The sequence below is a fragment of the Colius striatus genome, chromosome 3 (assembly GCF_028858725.1).
Source record: "Colius striatus isolate bColStr4 chromosome 3, bColStr4.1.hap1, whole genome shotgun sequence".
Taxonomy (NCBI): domain Eukaryota; kingdom Metazoa; phylum Chordata; class Aves; order Coliiformes; family Coliidae; genus Colius; species Colius striatus.
The window spans coordinates 21,121,481-21,140,862 of NC_084761.1; the positions used below are offsets into that span (position 1 = coordinate 21,121,481).

At 42.5% G+C, this 19,382-nt stretch overlaps 1 protein-coding gene across 2 annotated transcripts in view; it reads left to right on the plus strand.

Moving 5' to 3' along the window:
* Window positions 1–19,382, plus strand: part of SHROOM3 (shroom family member 3) — a 150,855-nt gene that overhangs the window by 26,387 nt on the left and 105,086 nt on the right. The gene's annotated exons all lie outside the window — the stretch shown is intronic.

Consider the following 19,382-nt stretch of genomic DNA (forward strand, 5'->3'; position numbering starts at 1 on the left):
CCATATTTCTCAAATTAAGAGTTTTGATCATAGTAAGTGATGAAGCATGGAGTATGAGTTATTACAACTTTATTGACAAGTGTCAGGGAAAAATTATTTAGGGACTGTGAGCACAGGAATGGATGATAAGAGCCTTTTCATTTATTACTCACTTTGGTTCACATCTGAAATTCAGCCAGCTGAAAAATAATCAGCTCTGGAGAATGGGCACATAGAGCAGAAAGCGGGCAGCTCATAGCTTGGTCGTGACATCTGCGTTTTACTGCTTGTACTTTAGGAGGATATGCCAGGTTTAATTACTCTGGACAATGCTGAGAAAATGTTTGTTATATATGGAAGTTTATTAACTGACTAGGGGACATTTTGTGGAGAACTTTGGTGAGGCACTGCCAGTCCTGACATTGCATATTGTTTTCAGTTTAACTACAAAAAATACATTATCAGTGGTTGGATGTTGAAGCTAGAAGATATTATTAGAAACAATTTTTACTTTTTACTTGTGGAGGGTCATTTATTGTCGGAACAATGTAGCAAGCATCCACCGCAGCAGCTTCTTAATCCTTGGAAATTTTGCTGAAGGTGGGATTATTTTTTTTTCCTCCCAGAAATGTTTCAGATTGGTTTATGCAGGAATTAATTAATCATGAACCCATGTTATTAAGATGAGTGTTTGCAATCTCTTTTTCCAGGCAGCATAATCTAGAAATTTATCTCAAGGAGTTTATGGGGTTTACATATGTGACTAACAAACTCCAGGAAAAATGTAGGAATCATTTATATCCTTTCAGAAGCTGTTACAAGCTCACAAAACAAGCAGGATAAGCCTATGACTACTTTCTCAGGGTGATGGAGATCTTAGAAAGGCAATAATTCTTAAATAATTGTTCAAATCTTAGAATTAAATCATTCTTAGAAATAAAATAATTTAAAAAAATCTTAGAAAGGCAATAATTAAAAGACTTTCTGTGGACAAATTTCCAAGTCATTGCACTCACGAGAAATTTGTGCTTGCAAGATTTCCCAAGAGTCGCTCAGCACCCACCTTATTAGTACTGCTGGGCAGGAAGGTAGTTAGTTGCAAGAATTCAGCACCAGGATTCAATGCTGAGTGCTGCCAGGTACGGTTGGACTTCTTCTGACAAGACCTGTTGTAAAGTATTTCTTCATGGAAACTGAACAAGATTCTTTTCTGGCTTCCTGCCATCCCTATTGTTATCTTAAGATTGATAATGTCTTCCATCAGTATCTTGCAGAGAAAGGAAGATCAGGAATCAAACAGTTAATCTGTTTGAGAGGTGAAGTTAGAACCTTTAAAAACAATTCTTATTGCACTCTCACATTTAATTTATAAAACTATCAGTGCAGTGTCAAGGTGGCTGTATTTACTGCTGTGGCTATGTAGTACTAAGAGAGTGTTTGCTCTCAGGAGGCCAGAAAAGAGCATGATTTGCTACCAGGAGCAAAAGCATGCAGCAAGACAAAATCTTGATCACAAAGAGTATATCACTTAGCTGAAGGGATGGAAGAGAAGAGCAGACACACAAATAATGCTGTTTGGTTTGTAATAGAGCTCATTGATACCAGTTCCTTAGTGTTAGCCTCTAGGCAATTCAATTTCTTACAATAGGTATGTATATGTATATTCAGGGGTCTGGACTAGAAAAAAGTGCAGAAGGTTTGAATGTTGACTGTATGGTTTGCCAATATCTGAGACTGATTTGTTTCAAGGCCAATAGAAATAAATAGCTATAATTGCTTTTAAAGTGCTTTTAGCTATCAAAGCCTACCTCAGTTCTAGATGAAGTCTTCAAGAATTAAATCCCCTGTAATGCATGAAGATAGAGGCAGCAAAGGATATCTTCAGTAGAGTGATGGACTGGGAAGACAATGCTATGAGCAAAGCATGTCAACTCCCACAGCTTAGGAGAAGGAGTAGTATGTTTCTATGGGGAGAGGAGCTCATTTGCAGTCACATCCAATCAAGCAGTTGACAGATACTGATCAGCAACATACAGCTGTCCTTGTACCAAGGTTACCCTTGCTGCTGCTTGGAATGGAGGGAGAAGGAGAGGGTTTAAAACATTTTTGTTAATCAAAGTATTACAAAAGACCTTATTCTGCCCAGGCATACAGCCTGCAAAGCTGTTTAGGGACTGAAAGAATCAATTGAGGCGATCCAGCAGCAGCAGAACAAAAGGTCTCAGCCAGTATAATTAGCTAAGTACTACATGCTGTTCCTTCAGCCCCCACTTAGTTAATCAATCAGGACACTGAGTGACAATATGTATTTCAGGCAGACAGCTGAGTGAAAAACATCTCTTCCTCTGCCAGGCAGGCTGAGATCATCCACTGGCCAGAATCACCTGGGCTTCTCTGACAGCCACGCCTGGCCTGTGGTGTTTATATGCATACGTATTGTCAATAATTGAAAGCAGCTTCCCAATAGACAAGACATACAAAATGAAGGCAGGTTGCACCACAAATGGTGACAATGCAAGTGGCAAGTCTAGAGGACCAGTTTTGCAAGAGCTCTGTAGCCAGGTAATGTCCTGTGAAGGTAGAGGTGACTCAGTGGTTTGTGCCAGGTGAGATACTGCCTGGGATGAGAGATGGCAGCATGCTCAGTGCTGAAATGGTGGCATTTCAAAGGACCCTTCTAAGAGGAGTGGGGAAAAAGGAAGGGTTCCTAAAAGATAAGTTGAAGTGAGCTGCCAGGAACAGATTTGATCCCTCAGGAGGCAAAGATTAATGCCTTAGTCATATGTATAGCCAAAATACAGAGTTTCTCACTATATACAAAACCAGCACAGTGATGGTGGTAGCCTCTTGACTGCTGCTATTGTTACAATAGCAAATCCTAGAGATCCCTACCAAAATTACAGCTGCAGTAATATGCATGTGTATATCTTTACAGAGTTAAAAGCATGCAAAGCATAGCTAGGGATGCAGTGCTAAGCTATCCACTTCACAGGTGAAAGTTTTGGCAGGTTTAGGGATTTGCTGACTGCATAAACCAGCCAGCAACTGACCCAAAAAGTGAATCAAGACATTCCTCAGTCCTGGCCTGATGTTCAGCTTTCAGGTTGCCTTTTTTGCTTATCTTTCCTTGGCCTTAGAAATTCAATCAGGAAACTCAATCTTGGTGAATCAGAAGCTAGATATAATGAATTTCCCCTCCTCTCTTCCTTACTAGAATTCCTCCCCAAATATGTAAGACCTGGCCAAAATGCAGGAGAGAAACAAACTGCTACACCTCTATCAAATTTGAGGCTTTGTGCTGTCAGAAAAAGGGAGATTCAACAAAAAGAGTGTCATCTGGCTCTGATCCTAATTCAGCTTGAGGAACAGATGCTGTGTTTTTTATTGTAATTGTTGCTCTATGCAGCTTTTCAAAGGGCCAGCACTCTACATTTTTAATTATTACATTGGCAAGAGTGAAAGTAAACAGCAGTAGTTCAATATTAGCATTCAAAAAAGTCTCTGCTGGGAGAACTGGAATGTCAGACTTGCAGCCCTAAGATTTGTTGTCCCATTTCCCTGTGGTTTTCCTCTCTGCCAGGCCTTTCAAACGTGATCTGAAGTGTCTGAAGTTCATCCAAGCTTTTCACATGTTCAACATAGTCTACTTCAATACAGATTAGATAGTGCCTATTTTAAAACTAATGAGGTTAATGACATTCCCTCTGAGAGAGAATATCTTTAAAAATTATCCTCTCCAGGAGATGTCCTGCCATCAACCTAGTGGATGTGCATCCAGGGTCACGTCACAGGCCTTGCTGCTCCTACTCTGCACAGTACCTTGTGCTCTGGGCAGTGCTGGTGGAGGAACCGCTGAAGAGCTGTGGTGGTGCTTGATGTGAAGAAAGCTGGGAAAAGTCTTGTCCAAGATTTAGATCACCATTTAGGTTCTGGAGGTTTTTAATGCATAAGATCAATGGCACAGCTGACAGTAGCACTTAGTCATCTGAGTCACTGCTGACTGCTTCTTGGATTAACCCAAGCCTAACACTGACAGGGGTTGCTTCTGAGGTAGTGGATCGGGTTGTTATAGAAAGGAGGAACCCTGCAAATTTCAGGGTTCAAAGCATGGATTTGCTTTGGATTTGGAAGCCTCAAGGAAGGGCAGCTGCTGGCAATCTTGAGTCATAGCAGACTGAAATACCTATTCAAGTCTCTCTTACAGTGGCAAGACTTTTTCTCTGTAAAATGCTTCTGTACAGGCTTCATCCAAACCCCATTAAATGGAAAAGACATATATTGAATTTAGCTATGCTTGGTCAAGTCCCCAGAAGGATATTAGCTAAACTAATTCCAAACAGCCTGAGCAGTGTAAGCCACAATATTTCTGCCTTGGGGTTTCAAGTGTACTTTTTGTTCTTTCCTCTGAGAACTTTTACACAAGTTTTCTTGAAGTTTTCTGCAGCTTGTTTGACTCAAAGCTGTTGTTGCAAATTTGTTTGCCAGAAAGGACATTTTCATCATTCACAGGACCTATTTTTAGATTGTATAAAGATTCCTCAAGTGAGAATGATATCCCAGAGAACTGTACAGAGTGCTGTGGGTATGGCAGCTGATCCCAAGGACGTTGCAGAGCGACTCAGAGCTGAAACAATTGACCATATTGATTGAAGTGGCAGGGACACCACAGGGAAACAGAATGTAGTTACCTTCACTGGAATTTGGCCAGTGTCCCAGCTACCACTAATGCCTCTGCTCTTAGAGGAATGTCCTGGGATTTTTGTTAATGCATGATTCAGCTTATAAAAACATGTGCCTGCTGCCTTAGCCCCTGGAGCCATGGCAATTAAAGAAATGCTGTTTAGACAATGCGTAATGACTGGCTTTAGCAGGCACATTCCCTTCCTTTCTAGTGTTTTCTGCTCCCCTTTCCTTCTTTCTCCTCCCCGTCCCTAAGATGGAAGAGTAAAGTTTCCAGTGCATTGCATAAATGTTACATGCTATGAGCTCCTGTGCACCACTAAGGTTGCATTCTAAGCATATAGTCTTCATGTAGCTTCACGGTCACAAAAGCATGCTCTGTAAAACCAATCAAATGAGCGTTAGAGAGGAACCTTCTCCGAGGAGGCCTGATCCTGACTGTCAGGCTGACTTGCTTTCTGCAGGGAATGAGGGCCTCAGGGATGCTCTTGATGGCTCTTGTCATGAAGCAGGAAGGGCATTTTTTGGTGTTTAAGACTGAAGCTAAGGAAATAGAAAAGGTTGTAAAATATGCAGATACAAAGTACTCCTTGTATCTGGTCCAGCTAAGCTCATACACATTCATACATCAACTTGAATGCTGATACCTCTGAGACCCAGCACTACATACAAGAAGAGAGGAGACCAGCAGGTCAAATGGAACTTCTCAAGATGCAGGAGTTGGGTAACTTTTTGTGTGCTGTCCTAGTTTAGGTCTAAAACAGGAGTAAGCCTAACAACACTCATGGATAACATGCCTTTGGAATCCAATTCTTTCCTGAGATCAAGGGTCTTTCCCTGCCAATAGCCAAATAGGTCATTTCACATTGCCCTTATTAGTGGGAATCTCATAGCTGTTTCTCCTATCAGTTTATTCAATGGCATTTTTGGAAACAGAAAAGCAGAAAAACAATTGAGAGAACTGTGAGAAACTAGGAAATAGTACCATGCAGCGGAGAAAGCAGGAAGGGAACACATCTTTGGTCTGTATTTCAGATGTTTGCAGTGGACTTTTCCCTGGCACATGTGGCAGAATAAGAGTTTGAAACCTTTACCTTAGAAAGGCATTTACATATCACACAGGGACATGTAAGCTCTTCATTTTAGGTGCAGGACAAAGTGTAAATATAAGCTTCCACAAAGTTGGCATCTGGACTGAATATTTACATTTGCCTTGACACAGAAAAGAGTCTCAAAAGACAAGCTTAAGAGAAAAATTGCCTGACATGAAGGCAACAAGAAGACAATGGGCAATGTGCCTGGTATTTTTACAGGTATGTTTGCTTCATCCATCTCCATGTCACCTGTCAGCAGCACTGGCTCTGAAAACTTGCACCTGCCTCAACCTGAACTGCAGCTAAATTAATTTCTGTGTCTCCTGCAGCTAAAAATAGTTTTGCCAAAAGGTGTTTGGCTTGATAAATGAATAAGCTTGGAAAAGCAGCTGTAAATCCCCTTCTCCAAAAGTAGGGCTTGATGAGACCGTTCCAAGAAAGATACAGCTGTTTCAGAGGATTCCAGCAGGGAGCGGAATAGCTGCTATGCACATATCTTAATGAACTTCAGTGCCGCTAGTACACCAGGACAGGACAAAATAGAGCAGAGCCTTCCTGCCTGAGCTGTTAACTTGATTTTCAGGGACATATTCTGGAATCTGGACTCTGTGCTCAGCTCTGCTGATGGTAGTCCTGAGCTAGCTAGGTTCAAAGTCACCCCTGCACGTAGATTTGAAGGGTGAAATTCAGATTTAGGTTTGAGATGACAAGGTGTCATTCCTCTTCTCACTAACGCTACAGGAGCTGCTCTTTTAGCCTATCTAGAAAAACATCCGTTCACGATTGAGTTCCAGCAGCTACAAACGAGTTGGCAACAGAGAGAAAAGGTTGTTTCATGAATTGCAAACTGCCACAGGATGGCAGCAGGGGACAAGGATAGTGACTGCAGGGTGAGGGATTTGAACAGACCGAACAAAGCTGTCTATCTCCCTCGAAGAGTCTGTTGATCCATAGCGCAGGTGCTCCCAGGAAGACCACCAAGCCTTGCAAGACATCCACTGGACCCGAGCGACAACAGGCTTTTCAGTTCGCCTGATATTTTCAATTAGAATAGCCTGGTAGGGTCTTGTTTAGGAAAACACTCGTGCACAGCTAAGACTGCACACTTTCGTGTGGGTTCATGGTGAGTAGGTTCTGAAATGCTCAGCCAGCCTGTCCTGGCAGAAAGTCACAGGATCGTATGTATGTGCAAGTAGGTGTGTGCAGCAGGAGGTGGACAGTGGTCAGAACTACACAGAAACTTCTGTTTCAATCACATATGGACAGAATCAAACTGATTGCTCCACTCATATGCTTTCAATAATTTCCAAGTATTTGATTGTGATTCATTACTATTTGGGAGTTCTGGTAGTGTCACAGAAAATGCTGCCAGGGAATTCTTTTCATGGGTCGATTTGGGGTGAGGAGAATCTCATAGTGCCATGACCTCTTAATATGGACACTGGTCCTGCAGATAGCAAAGCCATTGTACAGTGTGCTCCCATGCTAGAGTGCATGGAGGACCAAAAGCAATGCATTCTGCTGCACAAATGCTCTTTTCTTAAACACAGGTGTTGCACTTGGATCTGTGCAGCAGCACTGAGGTTCTCAGAGAATAATCTCCAAGAGGCTCCCTTCAAGAAAGTACTAAAGCACACTGGAGGTGCAGTGGGGAGCCGGGGGCAGTAAGAAATGATGACAAGCTGATCTGTAGGCAAGGAAAATGAATCTCCAGGGTTGTGAACCTGGCATCTTTCATGGGCACTAAATTCACTAGAGAAGACTTTTTAATAATTATAGAAGGCGGGAGAAATAAAGAAAGGGTTTGCCAAGTGTGATGTGATGACAATGGCTTGGATCATAAAATTCCTCTTTTGTACTGGCAGTGTCACCCTAAGCTGCACGCTGTTACTATTATCTGGACCAAGGGGAGTTCTTGCTGCGTTATTGTGGAGTGTGTGTGACCTGGCAATGAGTCAAAAAGCATTGAGCTGCCGTGCTGTGATGAACCAGCCCAGCTACTTCTGGAGAGCCCGTTAGCATTTCCTTCTCATTACCTAGGGATGCCAGCAGTACTCTCTTGCCCTAAAGGACATGTGTCTTGGTGTTGAGCTATGCTTCAATTGTTGTTGGCTGCTCTAATCTTTGATCTTCAAAGAGTCTCTAAAAAATTTGATGTCTGAATCTCATTAAAATGAACAAGAAATGAATACCTAAATCTCTTAGGCAGCTATTGAATGCCTGGCAAGAGCTCCCAGTCAGTTCATCAAGTGTAGCTCTGCTGCATCATCTTTTTTTTCTCTCCCTCTCAGATATAGGCCATTTAGTGGTTATTAGTTTGCATTAATAGGCTCTGGGAAGAAGGAGGAGCACGGTGAAAAAGAGAATATAAAGTGAAAGAAAGAAAGAAAGAAAGAAAGAAAGAAAGAAAGAGGGAAAGGAGTGAGGGAGGAAGAGGGAGAGCACAACCACAACAAGTAGAGAAGAGTGAAAACTATGAAGGCAAGTGGGGAAGTGGGGAAACAGAAATATAGATGGAAGGATGTCCAAGAGCAGTTCCTCTTGGTTATATAAAAGGGAAAATTTCTGTGAGATAAAATGGCTCAATGCTGGGAAGATGGTAGAAATATTAAACGGAGGGAGACTTGTTTGGCTTCAGTACAGCGTGTCCTGGCAGAGAGTAGAGAGGGCAACTCCAGTTCTAATGTGGCGTTCTTTCTGTGACCCTGGAAAAGTTACATAAACATTGCTTCTGTTTTTATTCCTCTCTAATTTATGAACAATACTTCCTGCTGTCTTCCCATGGTGTCGAAAGGTCAAATTAGCTAATGGGAGGAAAGTTCTTGAGGATCATTGCTACTGTTGTCATTACCATCATTATTGCTTATATAATGGAAGTGTTAATATTGGGGAAAGGAAATAAGAGAAGAAGTAGCAAACATCAAAAGCAGTAAATGGCCATGCTGGGCCAAGGACCTATCTCCAGGAGAGCCAGGAGAGATAAGTACTACCTGTTCCAATAGCCAGAAAATCCCATAGTTTTAGGTTCACCTAATGTATGGCATCACCTGATTGCAGGGTGTATTTTCTTGACATTTCTCTTTTGAACTCATGTGAGCAATACACCAAGGCAGGAAGTTCACTGTCTAATCATGTGATGAAAGATACCCTCAACAACTGTACTTTGGGAGCCTGCTGGTTGTGTTCTTTCTTCTGCAAACTGATCACAGGTGTGTATGTCTCAGCTGTGCTTTATTAGGTGAAAATATTTTCCACTTACCCCAAAAAGAAAGAGTCCAAAGAGTCTCATGGCAGTTGGTCACTCTGTCATGCTACAGCCTCTTGGGCTTATGGAAAACATGTAAAGCATCCTGTAAAAAAGGGCGCAAGGCAGTGCTATGTAACTAGAATTGAAAGGCACATTCCCAACATTGTCGTTTCCTCCTTGTTTTCAGAACAGACAGAAGGGAGACTAAAGAAATAACTGTATCTCCTACCATGGCAGTTCATGTGGTGCTAGGTTCAGATTTCCTCAAGCTTCAAAAATTGTTCTTAGAGTAGGTTACAAATATAGTTTTGCAGACACGTCTCCAACTCCTTTGTTTTTCTTGATGGTGAGGACAGGAGGAAGGAAGGTGCATAAGGCCATGCTGTGAGAAGAGAGTATGCAAAACAAAAGAAACTGCCAATAGAAAAAAATCCAAAAAACCCAGAAAAACCACCAGTGTTGCTTTGCCTATCCATGTGGACCAGTCCTTCCATGTTCTACTTCTGAGTTGCGAGCGAATGTTGGTCCATGACATCCCACAGTTGAGGGCTATGCTGCAACCACCAAGATTGTAGATGGTACGGGGAGTCTATACAGGTACCTGTCAAAAAGAACAGAGAGCAGTTGATGTCATGTCATTGACTGGTAATCCTAGGATTTGTAGGGTTTAGGCAATCCCTTAACAGAACCTGACCTCAGTTTTAATAATTGCAACTGTTACCACAGACCCATCTCCAGCTTTTTCTGAGGTGTGATACTATTTGAGAAACATCAGTGGTAGGCTTAGTTCATCTCTGTGGGTAAAGCTGATGCAGGCTGCACTGGCTTCTGCCACAATGATCAGGGGACAGTGAAGAGGATGATGTGTGACACCCTGCACACTGTGAGCATGATAGGAAGAGGAGTATCTGGGTAAAGGGAGTGTGTGACGAAACTTGAAATTGCTGGTGATCCTCAGCTGCCTCACTCTTCCAAGCTGCACTGCTGCACCAGACTCAGTAGCCATGCAGTAGCTTCAAGGCAGTACACTCTCATACGTTGAGTGGCCATGTTTTATAGCCTCTCTCCTAGACTGTAGTGGGATCACTTGTCTAAATGTCATTAGGAAATGGGGCTTTAATTATTGGAATCTTGTGAGAAATGTTAGAAAGGACTGTGAAGTTGGGGACAGGATGGCAAAGCAGGGTGAAAAATGGGGTCTGAGTGCAGAAATCTTGGGTGTGTTTGGAGCAGAGCAGAAGACCTTTCCAGCAGACTCTTTGGCAAACAACTATTTTTAACTCTCACATTGCAAGGCAAATATTAACTCTTGGACATGTGCAGTCATTGGTTTTGTGTGCTCTGGAGAGGGGTGAGCTGTATCAGATACAACACAGTAACAAGGAATGAGTTCTTGTAGCCCCTTGAGCTGATATTGCCCTGATAATCATTGCAGACCAAACAGGATCAAATTAACATGCTCCAGGCCCCAGTATTTGTATCGCCTGGTAATATATGGTCTGTGGCATGCATGGAATGGATTGTTTGCAAAAACCAAACAGTGAAAAGGCTCTCTGATTCCCATGTGCTGGGCAGGGTGTGTTCTGCAGGCAGCACTCTGTGGGGATAAAAGCTGGCCTCATGCAGGAAATGGAGAAAGAGCAGGAGAAAGCTATCCCTCAAGTTTTAATGATGCAAAGGGATGAGCATTACTCAGCATCTGTACAGGCATTGGTTTTCTCTAGTTGCTCTGACTATGGCTCAGGTGTATATTACTTTTTTTAACTTGTCTTGCCTGATTGCTGTGTCCTGTGAACAACAGGAGGGAAAGGTAGGAAGAAGAGTTACTGATGTTTGAGATATTGGCTCCCCAGACACCTTGACATGGGAGAGTTAGGAAATATGCAATCTCCTGTCCTCTAGCCACCTTTTTCCAGCCTCTCTGGGCTAGCAGGACAAGGACTGTTTACTGCCACTGTAAAGCATGCCAGAATGTCATTTTGCAGTTAGTCTCTGGGCATATCACAGATGGAATTACTCTGGTTGAAAACAAGCTGATTTTTCCCCTGTCCTGCAAGTGCACTTTCTTCTCCTTGTCTCTAGGTTCAGTCCATATGTTGCAGATGTCACTGTGTAGCTGAGAGCAGGCTTTGTTGCTGTCTTTGTGCTTTTCCACATCTCTGTTTCTTGTCCCTCTGTCTGACCTGTCAGTTTATCCTGTCAGGATTAGGGCAGAAACTGTTGGTGATAATGCGTTTGTAACCGTATATCTAAAAAAGGGACCTGATATGGCTCTAGGTGTTACTGTAGAGCAAACATAGATTAGTTCCTTGTCTTGTATATATGGAAAGGGGTGGAGAAAATTTATTGTTAGTTTTGCCTCTTGTTACAGAAAAGATCCTGGAGGTTTCTTGAAGGCCTGAATCAAAGCTGCAACTGAGGTCCATCTTTCTTTGTGCATTAGTTGAAAGAAGATTTGATTTTCCCTACCTCTTCCACTTTTAAATGTAAAAGTCTCTGTGGGAGCCTAACAGTTCTGTGCTTAAGAAGGTGGAAAATTATCTTAAGAGCTAAGCCTTCTTTCCTCTGCTGGTTTAGGAATTTTGAGTCACCAAGAGGAGCCAGACGAAAACTCATCCAAGCACGTCTTCTTATCTCTTGTAGCTGAAGCCAGCAATCTGTTCTCTATTCGCTTCTTGCCACTTTTTGCTGAGGGGCTGACTGCTGAGATTAACCTTGCTCCCAGGACAGGAAACAATCACACAGGAAATGGAAAGGTGTGGAAGTGTAGGAGACTGCAGAGTAGTCCTAGGAATGACCTTGAATCCTCACCACTTGTCAGTAACTTACATCTACTCTGCATTAATCACAGTTGCACTTCTGCAGCTGAATTGCTGCTTTGGTGCCCACAGCCACTTTACTTTGGTGCCTGCCCTCGGTAAATTATACTGGAAAAGATCTTGGTCTTTGGGGAGCCTCTGTCTGCACTTGTGCAGGACCACTCCAGTATCTTGCCTGCAATCCTGTCTTCCAGATCATTCAGGTTTGGACGCTATGTGAAAGCAGTCTGATTATTCTTCTTCTCCTGGGCTGGGTTTTCCTCTGAAGTGAGCACAGCTGGATGTGCAGCTAGGTGCCCAAAGTGGCATATGGTCAGTGATGTTTCCTGCTCTCCTGGGGTAGTGCAGGTGGAGGCAGGGAGAGAAGGGGATAGAGAGATGGGGTGGTGCTCGGTCATCAAGTAGGTAGTAAGTTTCCATCTGAATCTGTAGCACGTGATGGGGAACAGGCAACACTTTGCTGCTACATATACTTCTTTTTGGCTTTTGGGAATACTTATGAAAGTTGAGGTCCTGGTCCCTTTTGTATCAGAGGTGCTGTACTGTTTTCACTCAGCATCTTGGAAAGACTCCAGTTTGAGTAAATACAATTTGCTTGTCTGAAATCCCTCCTGTGAAAAAAAAATAAACCCATGAGCAGTTCCTGCTCATTTCAGCTGTCATCAGGTCCAGCCTTAGGTACAGATAAAATAAGGATTGCTTCAGGCAAGGCAGAGGGAACAGGAGGAGACTAAAGCCACCGGGATCAGGAGTGATTTCTCCAGATGTGTTGAAGGAAGTTCCATCGCCCCAGTGAGGGATGGATGGCCTTTCTGTGTGAGCATCACCAGCCTCTGGCCACCTGTAAGCAAGGAAAGCAGCTTTGACAGCAGAAGTGCACCTCAGCATTGGAGAGAGGAAAGGGAAGAGTCTGGGAGCTGGCTGTGTTCTTGGGAACATTACTTTCCTTGGGCTACCTGCGCCACTTTATCTGAAGCCACAGCGAGACACACACACACACACACACACACACACACACACACAGTGAGACACACACACACACACACACACACACACACACGCACACGCACACGCACGCACACACACACAGACACATAGAGCGATGCTGTCTGAGACAGTCTGGTGCAGCCCTGAGCTTGTGACTCTTCTATGTATGGGGTCAAATACTGTTGAGTTCACTACAATGTTAAAATCGGAGCTGGTGACTGTCACTGCCAACATTGTGAGTAGATGTCCCTCTAGATTTACAGTGGTGCTTCTCTGATATAACATCTGGAAAATAAGCCCAGGTATGCCAGAAATGTTAGAATTGTGAGTTGTAGGGGCTGGAGTTCTCCCTGCTAAGTGTCTTGCTCCAAGCCAAGTAAGTATATTCATTAGCATGTTTCAGGCTGAGTGTGGGAGAAAATATATTGCTTTATCTATGCAAACAGATTTTTTTGGGGGGAGGAAGTGTCAGAAAGATTTCATAGTAGTGCTAACCCTTCAAACCGTGTAGTTTAACTTGTTCTTCTACTGAATGAAGTTCAACCTCTCAAGGTGAATTTATTGTATATGAAGTTCATAGGACTACCTGGAATAAACTAGTCTCTCCACTACTATGCTTTGTACTCGAGAGCAGAAATGCTACTGTAGAACAATCCAAAGCATGAGGAGAAAAAAAACTCAAAACCCTTCCTTGCTTCTCTGCAGAAGAAAACAAGAACTAATTTGAAACACTTTACTTGGCTTGGAATAATTGTCAGTAGCTAAATTCTTTTGATATGCCTGTCTGCATCAGAGATGGGGAAATCCAGCAGAGACATGGCTCCAGGGAGAGACCTTTGACTTAACTATTTTTTGACTGAATCGTCTTAACTGCTCTGCCAGGCTGACACAGAGGTTGGGGACAATGGGGAAGAATTTCTGTCTGCTGCATGGGAAACACTCACTGCCCCCAAGTTGTGGCTCTGAGTAAGGGGAGCAGCATATTCTCTGGAGTCATTTAATAGCTCTGCAACTTTGTGTTCAGGTTTGAGAACTCTGTCTGAACTTCACAGGGGCTTAAAAATCTCCATCTCCAACATGAAGTCTAAATCAATCAGCTAGTCAATGAGTTTACTAAGCAAGCCAAATTTGGCCCTGTGGTCCTCTGTGTGCATGCTCTGTTCTGGGTGCAGCTCAGGTCTGGTCTGGTGTGGCTGTGTTACACCTAATAGTGGAAAGGGAAACGAAAGACTCCAGTCTCACCTGTTCTGTGTCCCAGTCTGGGCACTGAGAAGTGATTAAAACCTTAACTATTGAATTTGGAAGCAGGTAGAGTCAGTTTTCTGGTGCTTTCTCTCAAGCACACCACTGATTTAACCCTTTCCCCCAGTTTGCACCAGAGCTAATGAATTCATGAGAGACCAAGAAGAGATAAACCCCAGATTCACAGGAAATGCACTGTTTCACTGGAAAGAATGAAAATAGATCCAGTAAAAGATTTGAAAACAAGAGGTCTAAGACAGAGAACATTTTTCTGTAATGCTTCTCCTGGGTGAGTCAGACTCCTGGCAGCAGAGGAAGGTACCTCTCAATTCCTTCGCCGAGCAAAATTTCTCACTCTCTCACCCTGTCAATTCCTAGAAAATCTTTTTCAACAGCTCAGGAATTCTGAACAGCTATCTCCAGCAGTTCATTTGTGATGCTTCCCTTCCCATCATTACAATATTTGACATGAAAAGGGCAGTAGTTTGTCATTTCAATTGCTGCTGCTTCTGTCAACACCCAGCTATGCTGGCATACTGTTTTTTCCAGAGCATCTCCTGGTGTCCCTCGGCAGTTGTACTAACCTGCTGCATGGCACAGCTCTCACTTGTGTAACTGCATACAGTGTGCCTACATATTTTTTTGCTTGCTTATATATATTTTTTTTAATTGAGAAATTTCAGAAAGCAATTTTATATTTTAGGAATCACACGAATCGTTGATAACATAAAGAGCACAAAGATGGAATAATCCATCTTAAAAGCTACACAGATTTTGTTGTTACAAAAGCCTCACAAAGAAAAGGAAAAGAGGAATAAATAAAGAAAACGTCTTTAAAATAATCAAGAAAGGTTCTCAGTTAGACAGCATTCTCTGAACCTACAGTAACCATAGTGAACCGAACAAAAGACAGTAGTAATAAGTCTTATGTATCCTTGGTGATCTGCTTAAGCAACTTCTTGCTTTTACAGTAAGCCAAAAAAAAGGAGAACAGATGGGTTCAAAGTCTGCTGCAGGATCTATTGAATGACAAGAAGCCTCCTCTAATGCAAGAAAACGGACTGGAGTGTTAATGCAAAGCAGGACCAGGGGTGGCCTTTGGGATTTTCAGGAAAGGGCAGTGGGCATGGAAGGCTTTACTGCAGGAGAAACAACTGAAGGGACTTGAATTTGCGTCAGCCCAAGGAGACTATTGAGGTCTTTTGAAGTGGATGTATTTCAGGAGAGGCAAGCTTGGCAATGAAGATCTTCTTATCTCCTACTGAAAGAACCTCAAAGAATCAACTGGGTATGTTTGTGGAAAACAAAAGAAAGAAAGAGGAGTGGGGGAAATACTGAAATTGCAGAAGTTTCACATGATTTCACAGGAAGTAGGAACCACCTTGTGAGATGGTTGTTGGAGCACTCTCTGGAAAAGAATCTTTTCCTGTTGCATGGTTCTAATTGGCATGGACTTTCCCAAGGGTCAGGACCTGTGAGCTAGGGATTTGGAGAAACGGCCTCTGGAAAGAGAGCCAAGGTTTGGATCATCACCACCCACAGAGAGCTCACACATTAAATAGACAGGACAGACAAAGGTGGTAACAACTATGCCCATTTTATGTGTGAGAAACTGAGTCATGGAAACCAAGAGTCTGTATGTTATTGGCAAATGTTTTGTCATACCAATGCTCCTGCTGACTTCAAGGAGAAGGGTTTTTCTCCCCATGTGGCAGTGAGGCGGTGCCTGGGCAGCTGGCTTTACTCACAGCAACTGCAGTAACACCAGCCATCGAATACATCTCCCTAAGGTTTAGCCCAGCACATGAAATTCAAAACCAGACTCTTTTTTAGGTATTCCTCCACTCCATGCTTGTCAGTCACCTCTCATACCTTGACTTGGAAGAGTGGTTTGCTCAATTCAGCCAAAAGGAAAAAATCTTCACACCCTCTCCAGCTAGCTCCTCCTGCTCCTGGTGAGTGAGTGACCATCCCACACCCAGAAAGTTTGCTTCCTATCACCCTGTTTTTCTCAGCTTAAATAAACTGTAACAGGTCATAGTGGGTATTGACTGACCTTTTACGCTGGGTCCTGTAGCTCTTGACCATCACATTTTTGGCACAAGTGTCTATTGAGGGTGTATTTGACTATGCTGTGGCTGTTCAAGCTACTCCAGCACAACTTGCACACTTCAAACAACAGACTGTATTTCCATCTCTGCCCTCGCTGTCTGACAGCACTTAGAACCACTTGAGATTCAGGAAACAGTTGAAGACTTGCCTTCTCATTTCCTCTCACCCTGTCCACAGGGTGAGACAGGTTGTTCAGAGAAGATAACCACATGCAGAAGTGTCCTACCTGCCTATTATTCATCTACTATGGTGTGCATAGCTTTGCAACCATCTTCCATCCTTACCTGCTCAGTGCATCATAGACTCAGCGGAGTCCCGTCCTTGACTTTGTTCAGCCTGGCCCGGTGAAGCAGGTGTTCATTTAAATAGGCTACATGTACACCAAGGTTTGTTTGCTCTGTTGATAGCTGTTATGCTCGGTAGAGATAGAGCTTTGTGTTTATAGTGCAGCTTGTTTTGTTTGAATCACTCAGTCCTTTCCTTGCAATATCACCACTCCTTAAACACAAATATTTTCAGAGGCATTCAGAGAGAAGAAATGGACGTAGAGCATCTGAACCTTGCTTTGAGAGACAGTGCCTTGTATCTGGACGTTTGGTAGAAACTTGGAAGTCTTTTTGCTTTTTTTGACTATATGAGTGATAGGGTCAGGTCACAGGCTTCGATATTTTCCTTCAGGAGCTTGAAGGAATTTGCATACAGGGAACCCCAGCCAAATAAATTACACAACTGTACATAAGTAATAGATAAGAAAACTAGCAGATTATTAATAGTTAACTACATAAAACCCGAAAGATCAATCTATATCTCCACTTATATTCTCTTTAGGTATGTAAAGGTTTTGATGCTGTCATCAAAAGCTTCTAATCACAAAAAGTGGGTCTTGTTTTAGGTCTTGCTCATGGATAGTTTAAGTACACAGGAGCAAACCGTCTCATTCTCAGCCCCTGAAATTACTTGCAGATGACTCTTTACTTGTGCTAGCAAACTTTCCTCAAAGGCATTCTTTATTATGATTCTGTGGCTGCCTACACAGCCTTGCAAGCTGTGGTTTAAAAGCTCCTGTGGCATATGCATAAGCTGGGACACATCAGAGTTTGGAGAAAGATTTCTTTTAAAGCTGTTCATAATGTTAACAACTTTATCAGAATCTCAAGGGTGGAAGGGGCCTCGAAAGATCATCTAGTCCAAACCCCTTGCCAGACCAGGACCACCTAGAGTAAGTCACACAGGAACTCATTCAGGTGAGTTTTGAATGTCTCCAGGGAAGTAGACTCCACAATCCATCTGGGCAGCCTGTTCCAATGTTCCATCATCCTCACAGTGAAGAAATTCTTCCTTGTATTTCTTTGGAACCTCTTATGTTCCAGCTTGTACCCATTGCCCCTTGTCCTACCATTGGACATCACTGAAGTATTGCAAGGTTTAGTCTTTCCTTAACGTCTCTGATTTCACATTATTTACAAAGATGATTATGGAAGAATCTCAATTTCCTTTTTCACTAAAAAAGAGGAGAAAAAGAAATATCTATTCCACATGATTGCAAAGAGTACCTTAAAACAGTGATCCTGTGGAGCGAAAAACCCTAGAATATAAAAATACATCTCGGATTATTAGCAGATCAAGCACAGATGACAATTTTGTTGATTTTTTTAAGGTCAGGGTTCATCAAGGCAGAAGTTAATACAAATGCTTCTGTTGAATATCTCAGCCTTTGAAGTAGTTGGTATTTATTACACGAGCTATTTCTCCAAGAATGCCTTTTCTCAATTATATGTGGTCTAACATAACAACAACAACAAAAAAAATCCCATCTGTTGACTATATTACAAGTTCATCTAATCCATACTATCCTACTCTATTGTATTTCATTGTAATGATACCCACCTGTTTTCCTTTACAGCAGCAACAGATCAGAGCAATACTGCATTTTAATGTTTGTTATTTTTTTGATGCTGGCAGCGAAGTCTAATGTTTCATCTCTCACTCTTCCTGGTAATTGTGATACAAGGTTCTTTATGTGAAGTCTCATTCCTTTGGTTTTATCCATTCTTAAGAAGAAAAGAAAAAACCCATTCATCAGTGGAATGACTTCCTGGTAGGATGAATGTCAATGGTTTTTACATACCTTTGAAGGGGTTCAGAGAATTTATGAGTTAATGTTTGTGGAAGTCAAATTTTAAATTTTAGAAGGTAGATGAACTGGAATGCTATTGTTCAGAAGAGCAGAGCAGCTTTGCCTGTGAGAAATCACCATTCAACACTGAGATTAATGTTCTGGTAAAAATCTGGATAATACGTCTACACGTGCTGAGTTATGTGTCCGGGTTATGGCTCAATTACACTTTGCCTGGCATGACTTGAAATAAAAGTAACTTCCAGAAGCGTGCATGCAATTTCACTGTACAAAAAATGGTACCCCTGCAAATAGCAGCCCTTCCCCTGACTGGATCAGAATCTTCAGCCAATTCAAATACGTTTCTTTGTCTCAATGTGATGTCTGGGAAGGTGAAGGTCTGAAGGAAGGAATTAGACTTATAATGTGCCGTGAGATGTTATACTTCAATGTGGTTCCCATGGCAACTGCTATCACAGGTCACAGCTTCTGTTGAACACGGACTGGCAGGTGCTTTGAATATCAGATTTTGTGGGAGTAACTTTTGTAATAAAAGCTATATCAGTTGCAGTCCAAACCAGTGGCGCTGCTGAGTCTCCAGAAACTCAGGATTTACAGTTCGTTAACCCATATGTAACCTCGTTCTCTGCTCTACTAATACGCTTTTCCAGAGAGGCAGTGCACAAGGCTGAGATTCAGAGATTCTAGGCCCATTCTTCTTGTCCTCTGCCTTGTCACTTACTTCTTTGAAGACTAGGTGTTTCTGCTGGCACGTGGAGGGAGAATCAATGTACATGAAGGACTATACAAGTGACGAACCATACAAAACAGAGGAGAGTGCCCTGAAGTTCTCCATCTAGCTTTGTCACTACATAGCCTTGATCAGGCTGCCTCCTTTCTCATAAAATCACAGTAACACAACAGTTTGGGTTGGAAGAGACCTTTCAAGGTCATCTAGTTCAACCCCCTGCAATTGTCAAGTTTCTCTAAATTGCTACCTGAAAAACCCTATAGAGGTACTGCATGTTAATAACTACGTACACCTATGTGCATCTGATTTGCTGCTGACTGGTATGCAAGAAGCTGTTGTAAATCAGCCAGTTAGA